The 14999-nt window shown below is 46.2% G+C and overlaps 1 pseudogene; it reads left to right on the top strand.

Moving 5' to 3' along the window:
• Positions 1-1098: 1098 nt before the first annotated feature.
• Positions 1099-14760, top strand: LOC143613993 (putative disease resistance RPP13-like protein 1; annotated as a pseudogene).
• Positions 14761-14999: the final 239 nt, after the last annotated feature.

Consider the following 14999-nt stretch of genomic DNA (forward strand, 5'->3'; position numbering starts at 1 on the left):
AACTATATTTTATTTCTGTGATGCTCCGATTGCATGGAATACTCAGAAACAAACTACAATTGCTCTATCATCTTGTGAAGCTGAATTCATGGCAGCCGCCTCAGCTGCATGTCAAGCATTATGGTTACAAGGATTGTTAGAAGACTTGACTAGTTGGAAGCAAGAGAAAGTGACACTGTATGTGGATAACAGGTCAGCGATAGCATTGATGAAAAATCCAGTGTTTCACGGGCAAAGCAAGCATATAAGTACAAAATACCACTTCATACGAGAATGCGTGGAGAAGCAACAAATCGAAGTGGAGCACATTAGTGGCGAGGAACAGAAGGCAGATATACTAACGAAGGCATTGCCAAGAATCAAGTTCATGGAGATGCGCGAACTACTAGGTGTCAAGGACCTCGCAATACAAGATCGAGATTAAGGGGGTGATTGTTAGTTAATCATCGACCCAGTTAAGTTTATTAGAAAATACCGTTATTATAGTTTAGTGCCAAAATTGTAATTAGGTGATAGTTTGTGTGGATAATGTAAATATGTAAAATACAACTGGTGCAACGTTTTATGAAACGTCGCGACTCTTGACGGAGTAACAGTCGGAGTAACCGTCTCCGGTAATAACCGTCACCGGAGGGTATAAATACCCCTCCCCGGTTGATTGTAAACATCACAAAACACATTCCGTTTATAATAAAGAAATCGTTTTCATATTATTTTGTGTTCATATTATTGTTTATCGATCCAATTTGTTATCATTAAACACATTATGAAATATAAGTATATACTCCAAATTTCATCCTGATACACAGTTTATATATAAAATTACTGTTAATACATCTGTAGTAACATATAAAACATATTTCTCGGGTTAAGGAAGATTCAAACTTGGTTTGGTATCCAATGTTTGCTTTTTAACACAAAGTCCAAAATCAATTTATTAAAATACATGTAAAGCATGAAAAACAAAACTGTAGTGGGCATTGTGTCCTTGCGGGTACCGCCCATGGATGGTGCAAAACAATCTTAAAACGTTGACCATAAATCCGACTGAAACCACTATACACAACTCTTCACAATATCATCTACAATCTAACCATTATCAATGGCTGAACTCGTGATTTCTGCCCTGCTCCCTGTGCTCTTTGAGAAGCTGGCCTCTGCAGCCTTAAAAACCATTGATCGAAGCAAGGGCATTGAGGCTGATATGTAGAAATGGCAGAAAGCATTAATCCAGATCCAAGGTCTGCTTACTGATGCGTCTCACAAGGAGATAACCAGTCTACCTGTGAAACAATGGCTGACTGAACTCCATCATTTGGCTTATGACATTGATGACGTGCTCGATGATTTGGCAACCGAAGCTATTCACCGTGAGCTCAGCCGTGAGTCCGAAACCACCACCAGCAAGGTAAGAAAGCTAATCCCAACTTGTTGCACAAGTTTCTCTGAGAGTACTAGGGCACATGACAAGTTAGATGATATTACCACCAAATTACAAGATCTATTAGAGGAGAAAGCTGCTCTTGGTTTAAGTGTGAAAGAGGAATGTAGGCCAAAAAATAATAACAGAAGATTACAAACCTCTATGGTCGATGCATCTAGTATTGTTGGACAACAAGCGGAGAAAGAGACACGGGTCCACAAATTATTGAGGGATGAACCATGTGATCAAAACTTTAGCATCATTCCCATAGTGGGTATGGGTGGGGTCGGTAAAACTACGATAGCTAGACTTTTGTATGACGAGAAGAAAGTTAAGGATCACTTCGATCTCAAGGCGTGGGTTTGTGTTTCAGATGATTTTGATAGCTTTGCTATAAGCAAAGTTATATTCCAATCTGTGACTGAGGAAAACAAGGATTTTGCAGATTTAAATCTGCTTCAAGTAGCTCTTAGAGATCACCTAAGGGAGAAAAGATTTCTATTGGTGCTAGATGATGTATGGAGTGAAAGTGGTGAGGACTGGGAAATGTTGGTTGGCCCGTTTCATGCATGTGCTCATGGGAGTAAAATTATCATGACGACACGGAAGGATCAGTTGCTCAAAAAGTTGGGCTGCAATAATCTAAATCAGCTAGAGACCTTGTCACATGATGATGCTTTGTCTTTGATTGCTCAACATGCATTAGGTGTAAATAACTTTGATTCACATTTGCCACTCAAACCTCATGCTTTAGGTATTGTGAAACAATGTGATGGCCTGCCTTTGGCTTTGAAAGCACTTGGAAGATTAGTGAATACGAAAAAAGATGAAGAGTATTGGAAGAATGTATTAAATAGTGAGATATGGAACTTACCAGTTGAAGGTGAAATCGTCCCAGCCCTTAAACTAAGCTACCATGATCTTTCTGCACGTTTGAAGCCGTTGTTTGCATACTGCTCCTTGTTCCCCAAGGATTGTTTGTTTGACAAAGAAGAATTGGTTCTATTATGGATGGGTGAAGGGTTTTTGCACCAATTATGTCCAGGGGATATGACTGAAGAAAACATTGGCCACGAATACTTTGATGAGTTGTTGTCAAGGTCATTTTTTCAATATGCACCTAATGATCAATCATTGTTTGTTATGCATGACATGATGAATGACTTGGCGACATACGTTGCTAGTGAGTTTTTTGTAAGGTTAGATATTGAGGCAAACAAGGATAATGGAAAGGAAATATTGGAAAAGTACCGCCATATGTCATTTGTTCGTGAACAATATGTAACTTACAAGAAGTTTGAGAAATTTAAAAAAGCTAGAAGGCTGAGAACATTCTTGGCAACGTCAGTTGGGGAAGTATAAAGTTGGCAAATTTTCTTCATATCAAATAAGATTCTCGCTGACTTACTTTGTGAGTTACCAATGTTAAGGGTTCTATGTTTGAGTAATTTTACAATAACTGAGGTCCCCGAGTCAATTGGTAGTTTGAGGCACTTGAGGTATCTTAATCTATCTCAAACTGCAATCCAACATTTACCAGAAAGTGTTTGCAATCTCTACAACTTAGAGACATTAGTCCTATGTGGGTGTTATGGGTTAGCTAAGTTGCCAGACAACTTTCCAAAGCTAAAGAACCTGCGACATCTTGACATCGGGGGCACTCGATATTTGGATAAGATGCCCATAGGGATTGGTGACCTGAAAAGGCTACAAACTCTCTCTAAAATCATTATTGGAGATGAAAGCACATTTGAAATAACTAAACTTAAAGAGTTAAAGAATCTGAGTGGGAAAATTTCCATCGTGGGTTTAGAGAAAGTGCAAAATGCAACACAAGCACGAGAGGCAAACTTCTCACAAAAGAGGCTTAGTAAGTTAAAGCGTGTATGGAGTCAACCATATGCTTCAAGAAACGATGCACTTGATAAGGAGGTCCTGAATGAGGAGCTGAAGCCTTGAAATGATAAGTTAATGCAACTCAAAATTGGGTCATATGGGGGATTAGAATTTCCAAATTGGGTTGGGGATCCCTCATTTCAAAGATTAAAGCACGTTTCGATAAGTGATTGTAAAAGATGCACATCTCTACCACCACTTGGGCGGCTCCCGTTACTTAAGGAGTTGTTTATTAGAGGTTTGGATGGGGTGAGAGCTGTGGGTTTGGAGTTAATTGGGACTGGTCTTGCATTCCATTCACTGGAAATTCTAAGCTTTAGAAATATGCCATGGTGGGAGAAATGGTCAACCAATAGTATGGTTTTGTTTCCATACCTGCAAAAGCTTCATATAGAAAATTGTCCTGAATTGATTGAAGTCTCACTTGGCACATTGCCATCATTGAATGTTCTAGAAATAGGTAAGTGTCAAAAATTGATTGGAGTCTCACTTGGTGCTTTATCTTCATTGAATATTCTAGAAATAGATCATTGTTATAGTGGTGTGTTGAGAGAGCTCGTTCAAGTAGCTTCTTCAGTTAGTGTGTTGAAAATAGACTATATTTCAGGGCTTGATGATGTGGTGTGGAGAGATGTTATAGGGTATCTTAGGGCAGTTGAAGAACTAAGCATCGGGTATTGTCATGATATGAGATGCCTGTGGGAATCAGAAGCAATTGCGAGTAAGGTCCTTATGAAGTTAAAGAAGCTTAAAGTGGTTGGTTGCAATAATTTGGTGAGTCTAGGAGAGAAAGAGGAGGATAATTGTCGGAGCAACCTCCTAATATCCCTTACAAGCTTGGGTTTATTTGACTGTAAGAATATAGAGAGCTGCATTTGTCCAGACAGCATTGATACATTACATGTTTTTACTTGTAGTTCAATTACAGCCATCTCTTTACCAGCACAAAAGCTTAAGTCACTTGAAGAAACACTAAGTGACCCTGGGCAGATTACGGGTAATCTGGGGGTTAAGTAATGTTTCCCACGAGGATGAGGTCCAGCAAAAAAGGTTGTTCTTCAGGTGACCTGCAAAACAGACACCGTAAGCTCGTCACTGAGAAGGGGGGGGGGGTTCCTCCTTGTGACCACCCTCCGGCGTGAGAATCAGACTAGATTGCTCTGAATATAAGTGTATATTAAGAGATTGCTAGGGAAGATAAGATAATGAGATATTAGATGATGTCCTTACCATTCCAAGGTGTTGGAGTATTTATAGCCGAAGGTAGGTTTCCAAGAAGGTACAGCCGGCTGAATAGTATTCCTGTTCTACCAACAGTGGGCTACGCACAAGCCATGCTGGTTGGTGGATAGGCTGCGGCCGACAGTGACAAGGTCGGCTGTATACTGTTCCTTTACTGCCGGCTATGCACTGTTCCACCAACTATAGGCTGCGCACGTCCCATAGTAAGGGTTGGTGAGTAGGCAGCGGCTAATAGTGACAAACAGTACTAGAGGGTGCTCCTCCTCATACTGTTGTCGGTGAGCTGTCACCCTGTGATTGGTTCATGGGCTGTTCTGGTCAGATCGTCTGTTTTGCCCATACCTTGGTAGGTATAGTACAAAAGATATTCCAGAAGCATACGGACTGGCTCATTTGGGCGGGAGTATTCCCGCCTTGCTCATTCCTTCAGGTGACTACTGAAGTAGCAAGAGTTAGTGCCTTGTGCGTGTAGCCTTGCTATCAGTGCGGGTAGCCTTCCCTGATGGCTTGTATCCGCAACTGCGGGAACAAGCGGGGTACTTCACCATTGGGAGGCTTTCCCTGCGGGTACAGCTGGCGTACTGCGCGTAAGGTCTTCTCTGAGCATGGTGGGTCATGCGGAAGCAGTTGGTCGTTGCGCAGACGTCCCTCTTCAAGGTGAGTCTTGCGGGTCCAACTGGGCTCTGCTGGGACCTACCTCTTCAACTCCCCCCAGTCCAATGTTCTTCTCATGAATTATTAATAAGTGAGGTGAACTTTTGGACTAGCAAGGGGTTTTGAAAAGGGTTTTTAGTTTTAAGGTTTTCCGTGGGGATTCTTCCCGCGGTTTTCCTAATGTCACGCAGAAATTCCCGACTTTTCTGCTTGATCTTTGGGTATGAAGCGGGTAGGTCTGTAACCTCCTCACAAGTCAGGAGCGTTGAGTCCCACTTGTGTGGTTTCTCCATGGGGTTTTGGTTGTTTTCAACATAGTGATCAATTATGTTAAAACCACCAATTCTATCTTGGAGTTTCAAACAATGTAGTTCTCGACGTTCCCGCCATGCGGGGATGTTATTCCCGTTTCCGCAAGCATGGCCCAGAAGATCCTTCTTGGTTTGAATTCCCTGCGGAGCGCTAAGTATGTGAAGGGTTTTGCCTTGACACTGTACCCGCACTCGTCTTACGGTTACTTTACTTCCAAGGTATTCCTGGCGTTAATTCCCTGCGGGTGCTAAGTATGTGAAGGGTTTTGCCTTAACACTTTACTCGCACCTGTCTTATAGTTACTTGGTTGCCAAGGTAAGGGGTATTTTCCCGCTTTTGAATCTTTTTGAAATTTTAAAATTCGAAGAGTTGGTGAAAGGATAAGAACAGTCCAAACTATTGAAACGTCGTCCGACGGTTTCTTCTGACAGTGTCAGGTCGTGCAGGAAGTTATGGCGACGTGACAGTATATGGTCATTCCAGGCGCTTTTTCAGGTGCGTGGGCGCGAATTTTCGGGCGCGTGGCCGCGAAATTACTGGCACGCGTCCTTTCAACAGCTGTTGCCAGCTTGCTTATTGCCACGTGTCATAGTTTCATTGCACCTGCGATTTCTCTCTCTTCCGCATTAAATTCATCGCATTAATTGCGATTAGTATATAAAGGGGGGGAGGGTCCTTTGTAATCCACACTTTCACTTTTCTCTTCATCTTCAAAACGATTTCCGGCGAATACTCTCCTTTTCAGTCGAGCATTCTCTTGAAATCGTTCTCCTTTTCATACCTGCAAGATGTCTTCTGTTCACGATCTTGAGGCTACAGCCCAGGAGGCTGGGGTGTACGCCGAGCACCCGTCATCCACGTCCGACAAGGATGACAAGAGTACTGCTGGCGAGTGCCAGTGTGCTCTGCCTGTCGATCTATATCAGTACATCGTCAGGAAGTTCATGCTCGAGTCTCTCGAGCCTGAGTTTCCTGAACCTCATCAGACGGTGTATGATGCCCCCAGAGGCAAGATCGGGGTATATGCCGCATTCTTTGTCTATGGGAATCTTAGGTTCCCTTTGACAAAGTTTGTGTACCGTGTCCTAGAGAGGCACGGTGTACACCTGACCGAGGTGCACCCGATGGCGATCGTGAAGATTCGCCACTTCGAGTGGGTGTGCCGGATTCTGGGCGTTGAGCCCTTCGTCGACCGCCTGATGACCTTCTATTCTTGGAGGTGCATCCAGGGGTGGTATACTCTGATAACCCAGATCAAGGGTTTGAAGATTTGCGCAACCGAGCGCAGTCTTCGTTCATGGAAGCGGGAGTTCTTTTTTATCTCCGCTCGCGCCATCCCCCTTGCCATGAAGTTCAAGAATGGGCAAGCACTCCCCAGCCTTCACGCCTCCAACTACCAGGAGGCGGAATGGTTCTCAAAGATATCCCGAGTCCAATCTCCGGTTTACCGCTTTGCGGAGTCCGGGATGGTGATGCTCGGGATGAGCCGGGTGTGGAAGGATGCGGATGCGCAAAAGATCCCGATCGTCCTTGAATACGGTTTGAACTCTGTCCCTTACGGTACGCTCTGTCTTCTTTGTTTATATAGGTTTGTCTTCTAACTGTTTGTCTTTTATTTCAGAGGGGAACGACTTGCAGTCGCTCCTATATCCGCGGGAGGCTGATAGTCCCTCTCGGATGGGTACTCGTGCTCTAGATGAGAACGAGTTGCCCATCCTTGCACAGACGGCGGATCGGATCGTGGAGGTCTACCCGCCAGGCCACGAGATCCTGAGCGCCAGGCGGCCAGGTAAGGCGTTATTCAACCCTCGACCCCTCAATGTTGAAACCTCTGCTGGAATTCCTCTAATCTTGTGTTCTGATGAGGAATCCGCAGATGGTCTTTCGTTGGTGCGGAAGAAGAAGGCTGCCGGCGGGAAGGGGAAGGCGAAGGTGGCCTCCACTGCCGATCCGGTGCCTCGGTCTGATTCAGAGACCGAGAGCGAGGAGGTGGCGGGGAACCCCGGTGGTGATAAGACCACTGCTCCGGAGGCTGCGACGACTGTCACCTCCGGAGAGCCCAGGATGACAACGGTGAGCGGCGTGAAGAGGCCGGCTCCATCGGGTTCATCCCCGCCTGTCCGCGCTTTTAGGCTCAAGAAAACCCGTAAGTACAAACTTTATTTTTAACTTCATAGCATTCCATCATTAATACTTATCTTCTTTGTGCAGGCGTGGATGCTACCGCATTCCAGGGTGAAGCGGGGAGGAGTACCTCCGGACCCATGACGGTAGGCTTGGTCAGCCTACCTGAGGCGACGACCCAGGCGGCTGCGCCTGCTTCCGCTGGTTCAGTTGCTCACTCCGTTGAGCCAACTGTTCCAGCTGTGATGACATCACCGCCGGCTGTCAGTGCCATATTTACCGCATCTTTCACTGAGCCGGCGGTTACTTTTTCTGCGGACTCCGCAGCGGCGACCACGGTTGTGAGTTCACCTACAGTGAGTTCACCTCCGTTGGTTTCTACTACCGCGGCGGCCTTCACCAAGCCTCCTCCGTCATCGGCAACGACGGCCGATCCTTCAGGTATGCATGGGGCTTCTCGCCAACCTCTGCCTCCTTCCCATCCACCTGATCTCTTGGACGGATTTCCCTTGGGTTCAGGTGATGGGTTTGGCGGCTATCGGCCTGTTGTTGACCCTACAGGTGCGTAGGGTTCTTTTGGCCTCCTTTTTTTTTATATCATCTTTTCCTAACTGCTTTTTGTGTTTTGCAGTGTCGGATTCCAATGAAGTGTATGTTCCACGATGGAACATCCGCCGAGGAACAACCCTTCGCACACCTGTGGAGTGCGTGGAGTGGGCTCGTCACGCAGCTCCCAGTGGTGCGTTGGGGGAAGCCATGGCTAGCTACCAGGAGGGTAGGCTAACCAATGAGCTTCGGGTTCTCCTGGCCCGGATGTAGCCGCGCGTCGAGCTGCTTTGTCGTGAAAACGACAAGTTAAAAGCAGCTCGTATCCAAGAAGTAGCTCAGGCGCGGGCTGTCCGGGAGGAGAATAGGAGGCTCTCCGCGGCTGCTGCGGAGAAGGAGAAGGCGTTCAAGGCCCTTGAAGTTGAAGTTCAGGCCCGTCTCGAGGCCCGTTCCAAGGCTGCCCAAGCTGTTAACGAACAGCTTCGGCTGGCTAAGGAAACTGCTCGGAACGCAACTGAAAGGGCCACCAAGGCTGAAGCTGTTGCTGAGCCTCTACGCCTCGAGAATGAGGAACTTAAAGCTAAACTAGAGGCGCTCCAACAGGCTCATGATGCCTTGGCGATGGAAGACGCGAAGAAGCTCCAAGAGATCCTGGACCAGAGGGGGGTGCTTGACCAGACTGAGCGGAAGCTAAAGGGCGTTGAAGAGGCTGCGGCTAAAGAAGTGTTGCTTGCCAACCTCAACAAAAGTGAAGCCGAACGCGCCCGTAACCAAGCTCAAGCCGCCCTCCAAGAAGCTCTGGTTGCCAAGGAATGGCTTCTTCGAGAAGCGTTGTCTCAGGTAAGCTTATCCTCATAATGTCTTTACGCTTCTTTGTGAATAGAAAAGGTTTTGATACTTGTATTTTTTTCTTTTTGTAGGTTGTGCATCGGGTCTTCACGGATACGTCTTATGACGATGCTATGAGCGCAGCCCTCAACGCTTCTCATGAGGATGGGGAAAAGGCCGGCTTCCTGCTTGGTCTAGGGTTTGTTGAGAAAGGCATCCCGCCTTCCAACTTCCCTTTGTATGATGTGGATACTGAAGCTGTTTATGACCAAGCAGTGAATCAGTATGCCGCCTTCCCGCATCCGGTGGTGGAGAAGGTGAACGAAGTCGCTGCTGCTGATGGGCTAGCTATCCTTAAAGCTTTCCTTGAACCACCACGCTCTACTGATGGTGCGGGTCCAAGTGGAAGTGGTCCTGAAGCTTGATCCTGAAGATCCCTTTCCACCATTAGCGTCGATTTTTGTTTTTGTATAGCTTCTTTTGTATGCGGATATGCACCCAGCAATCTTTGTAATATTTGAATTTTGATGGAATAAAGATTGTGTTAATTCCTTGCCTTGTTTATTTTACGCATGTTTTGATTTAACTTAGCAATTTCTTTAGTACTTAGATAAGTTAACTTTTTAACGTGGCAAATTATAAGTTTGTTTCGCTTCCTCTTTCATGATTGTGCGGGTATGACCGTCACTTACACTTAGTAGGATGGCTTAACTTTACTTATATCTGACCTGCGTGGAAGTTTTCCTCATCTTTTCCTTTGAAATTTTCTAAGTGTTTAGAATAAGTTAACCTTTGAACGTGGTAGATAATAGGTTTAAGTTTTGCCTCCTTGTTCGTGATTGTGCGGGTAAGACCGTCACTTGCACTTAGGATGGCTAAACTTTGCCTACATCTGACCTGCGTGTAGGTTTTCCTTAAAACTTTTGAAATTTTTACCGTTTTGTGTTTATGCGGGTTTTGCCGCCTTCCACACGTAACGACTTACTTCTTCCCATATTTATGCGGTGAATACCGGCACATCAGTGTGGGAAGTTCATAAGTATAAAGGTAAGGCTATCAACACATTGTGAAAGGAGAATCATTTCCATTAGAAGTGGCTATAGGCCTTTTCTTTACAAGTTTGTAATTGATCTACATATAACATTTGCGTAATTGAGCTCCATTCCATGTTCTTGGGATGGGAGTGCCATCGAGCCTTTCGAGCCGGTACGCGCCCTTTCCCAGAACTTCTTTGATAATGTATGGCCCTTCCCAGACCGGGGCCAGTTTTCCTGGGCGTTGTTGGTTCGAAGCCTCGTTGTTACGCAGTATGTAGTCTCCTACATTGAAGTTGCAGAGTTTTACCCGCGTGTTGTAGTACTTTTGCATTTGTCGCTTGTAGTTCTCTTCACGCACTGCGGCTAAGTCTCTGCGTTCCTCGGTTAGCATGAGGTCTAACCGTCTTTCCGCATCATTGTCTTCTGGCTGAATCAAGACCCTTGGTGAGGGTAAACCAATTTCGACCGGGACCATGGCTTCAGTGCCATAAGTGAGACTGAACGGGGTTTCTCCCGTACTGGCCTTTTTCAGCGTTCTGTTTGCCCAAAGGACGTGCGGAAGGTCGTCCACCCAGCCGGATCTGTGTTCCAAGAGTCTTTTCTTTATGCCTTCGACAATGCTCTTATTTGCTCTTTCTACCTCACCATTACCCTGCGGGTGCGCCACTGAGGTAAAAGTGTGGGTGATTTGAAGTTCTTCCAGCCACTTTTGTAGCTTCTTGTCAGCAAAGTTGGTGCCGTTATCGCTCACCAAATTCTGGGGAATGCCGGTGATCATCGCTACACACTCAGCTGTTGGCCATCCCATCATGCCGTGGACTGAAGATACCACGGCGTTGAATCTTGCCATCCCGTCTCTTCCGAAGAGAATGTCGTATGTGTGGTGTGGCTTCCTCATCACGACAAAATCCACGTCTTCTGTGCGTGAGTGATTCCCGTCCGTAAGAGTGACGGGGAAAGATAGGATACCCAGGGGGTGTTTGTGCTGCCGTCGAACCCTTCCATCGAGGCGTAGATCGTTTCCAGGCGTTCCTTGTCTTCGTCATCTAGCTTGTCGAAGAACTGCCTGTACATCACCGTTGACGAGGCGCCGTTGTCAGCAAGAGTGCGAGAAGTGATGTAGTGCCCCAGCTGGCTTTTGATGACGATAGGGCCTTCTTTGCTGGGTCCTCCTGGCACTCGCGGGAAGCGCACCTCAGCTTCCTTCCACGCGCATGGTTCTGTCGCTCGCCTTTTTCTTCCTCTGATCTTACCATGAACCATGTTGATGCTGATGTCAACGGGCTTTCGTCCGTTGCCTCTGTACCGGTTATCATTCCTTCCTCCCTTCTTGATTGATGCCACAAGGTGTGCAAGTCTTCCATCATTGACGAATGTTTCAACAATATCCTTCAAGGATGTACACTCCTCCGTACTATGACCTTTTGTCCCGTGGAAGTCACAGGATTTGCTTTGATCCGCATTAGGTCGCTGCCGGATCATTGGAGCTTTTGGCCATGGTAGTTTTTCGGTGGCTAATATCTCCGTGACGCTTTTGGTGAGTGGCGTCCACCGGTGTTTTCGGCTTGAAGGGTGTGTGTTATCTCTTCCGCCAACAAGAGGGTGAGAGCTGGATGAGGTGTCAAAGTTTACCCTTGACTGCCAAATACCTAGCTTCCTCTTTTTGTTCTGCCGGGCGATCCGAACATTGTTTTCTCTAGTCCTTTGCGTGTAGAGGTGTGTACTCTGGGGAAGATCCCTTCCCAGTTGCTTCTCCGTCTCGGCAAAGCGCTTGGCCGCCGTCATGATGGCATCCCATGTGGATGGCATGCCGTCCTTACCCGTCAATGTGCGGATAAGCTCTGGGTATTCGGCGCCCTGGATGAAAACGGCGCGAACAAGATCTTCACTTATGTTGCCCAGACTTAGTTTTTTGGAGTTGAAGCGAGTGATGAAGTCTAGTAAAGATTCATCCTCCTCTCTAACGAAGTTGAGGATCGTCCACTGTTCTTCAGTATATTTCCTCTGTTGGCTGAAGTGTTGGCTGAACTTGTTTTGAAAGTCCGCCCAATCATAGATGTGGTGGACCGGTAAACGATCGAACCATGCCCTGGCCGCTCCAACCAGAGTCATCTGGAACATATAACACCACGTGGGTTCCGTCCAGTTACTGACGGTTGCCCCCGCAATGAATCTGTTCAAGTGGTCGTCTGGGTCGGATAGACCATCATAAGTGCCGATGTTGGACATTTGTTTGGCACTTCTCGGGGCGATTGCTTCCGCAATGTCCCTTGCAAACTTAGACTTTCCTGTATTTGCAGCAGTTGGTCTAAAGGTTTTGGAGAAGTCACGCGGGTTTCTCCCCGCGTTCGTTGGTCTAAAGGTTTCTCCAAAATTCCTTGTCGGTTGGAAGTCCGTTTCCTTACGCTTCCCTTTTGCCTTATGGCGAGGGTTTGCGTCGGTATCGGATTCTTCCCGCTCATCGTCTGAGTACTCGCACTCACTGTTCATGTTGAGATGTTGGCGAGTACTGTCGAATTCGTCAGCCTGTTGAAGTGAACGCAAGCGTTCATCCAACTCAGCTTGGAACTCTTTCTGACGTGCTTCGGCCCACGCCTTAACTTGATCTAGTGTTTGGTGAGGGACCCTCGTCCGTTTCTCCAACTGGGCATCAGTGAACCCCAGTGAAATATTGTTTACTGCACTTGTCCCGGCTTGGGTAACCGGGGTAGTGTTCGTAAAATTTGTATAACCGCCGGTGTTCCCCCCAGTTGCTGGGGTTGTGGTCACCGGGGTTTCTTGGTCACTTACTGGCCTTGGGACCGGAGTAACGTTAACCATTTCTTCAGAAATTTTGAAAAAACTAAGAATTAGTTCTAGCTTTTATGCACGGATGGCGCCAATGAAGAAACACTAAGTGACCCTGGGCAGATTACGGGTAATCTGGGGGTTAAGTAATGTTTCCCACGAGGATGAGGTCCAGCAAAAAAGGTTGTTCTTCAGGTGACCTGCAAAACAGACACCGTAAGCTCGTCACTGAGAAGGGGGGGGGGGGTTCCTCCTTGTGACCACCCTCCGGCGTGAGAATCAGACTAGATTGCTCTGAATATAAGTGTATATTAAGAGATTGCTAGGGAAGATAAGATAATGAGATATTAGATGATGTCCTTACCATTCCAAGGTGTTGGAGTATTTATAGCCGAAGGTAGGTTTCCAAGAAGGTACAGCCGGCTGAATAGTATTCCTGTTCTACCAACAGTGGGCTACGCACAAGCCATGCTGGTTGGTGGATAGGCTGCGGCCGACAGTGACAAGGTCGGCTGTATACTGTTCCTTTACTGCCGGCTATGCACTGTTCCACCAACTATAGGCTGCGCACGTCCCATAGTAAGGGTTGGTGAATAGGCAGCGGCTAATAGTGACAAACAGTACTAGAGGGTGCTCCTCCTCGTACTGTTGTCGGTGAGCTGTCACCCTGTGATTGGTTCATGGGCTGTTCTGGTCAGATCGTCTGTTTTGCCCATACCTTGGTAGGTATAGTACAAAAGATCTTCCAGAAGCATACGGACTGGCTCATTTGGGCGGGAGTATTCCCGCCTTGCTCATTCCTTCAGGTGACTACTGAAGTAGCAAGAGTTAGTGCCTTGTGCGTGTAGCCTTGCTATCAGTGCGGGTAGCCTTCCCTGATGGCTTGTATCCGCAACTGCGGGAACAAGCGGGATACTTCACCATTGGGAGGCTTTCCCTGCGGGTACAGCTGGCGTATTGCGCGTAAGGTCTTCTCTGAGCATGGTGGGTCCTGCGGAAGCAGTTGGTCGTTGCGCAGACGTCCCTCTTCAAGGTGAGTCTTGCGGGTCCAACTGGGCTCTGCTGGGACCTACCTCTTCATCCTAATATCCCTTACAAGCTTGGGTTTATTTGACTGTAAGAATATAGAGAGCTGCATTTGTCCAGACAGCATTGATACATTACATGTTTTTACTTGTAGTTCAATTACAACCATCTCTTTACCAGCACAAAAACTTAAGTCACTTATGATTTTGGGTTGTGCTAAACTATTGGAAACGGAGTGGGGAGGACTAAAGATCAGCAATGGAAGAATAATGCTTGAATCTGTACATATAAGTCTTTGGCGAAATCTGAAATCAATTACTAAACTGAATTACTTGGTTCACCTTACCCAGTTAATAATATCTCACTGTGAAAGTCTGGAGTCATTTCCTGACAATGAATTGTCCAATTTGACCTCCTTAAAGAATCTACAAATAACAGATTGTCCAAATATGAACGCTTCTTTTCCTCGTGGGGTCTGGCCTCCCAATTTGTGCTCTTTAGATATAGGAAAGTTGAAGAAGCCCATCTTAGAGTGGGGCCCACAAAACTTTCCAACCTCACTTGTCGATGTGTCCTTCCTTACGCGGTGAAGATGAAGTAAGAAGTTCTAGTGAAATTTCCCATCTTTTTCCTTCATCTCTCACTTCTCTTCGAATAGAAGAATTTGAGATATTGGAATCAGTTTCAACGGGACTCCAACACCTCACCTCCCTCCAACATCTCTCCTTTTCCAGTTGCCCGAACATGATGGATTTACCAGAAGTACTGCTGCCTTCCCTTTTGAGTTTAAGAATCTTTGATATCTCTCAATTTCTGAAAGAAAGATGCAGTGAAAGAGGCGGTTATTGGCCCCTTATCTCCCATATCCCCTGTGTCAGCATATGAAGGTTTCTCTTCCTCTCTTTAATGATTTTGAATTTTGAATCAAATAACTCATTTGTTTTGCTTTCTTTCTTTCAAACAAACATTTTAACATATTGTTCTGCTTTTGTGTGTGAATATGTAAAAATCATTAATCACTTTTATGAAGACAACATCATTTACTTTGGGTATGTTTGGCAAAACTAGCTGGTGGCTGTAAGCTGGAAGCTGAAGGCTGGAAGCTGGTAGCTGGTAGCTGCTAG

This window comes from Bidens hawaiensis, unplaced genomic scaffold (genome assembly GCF_021521415.1).
Source record: "Bidens hawaiensis isolate Kalapana, Puna unplaced genomic scaffold, B.hawaiensis_p1.1 tig00002273_1, whole genome shotgun sequence".
NCBI lineage: Eukaryota > Viridiplantae > Streptophyta > Magnoliopsida > Asterales > Asteraceae > Bidens > Bidens hawaiensis.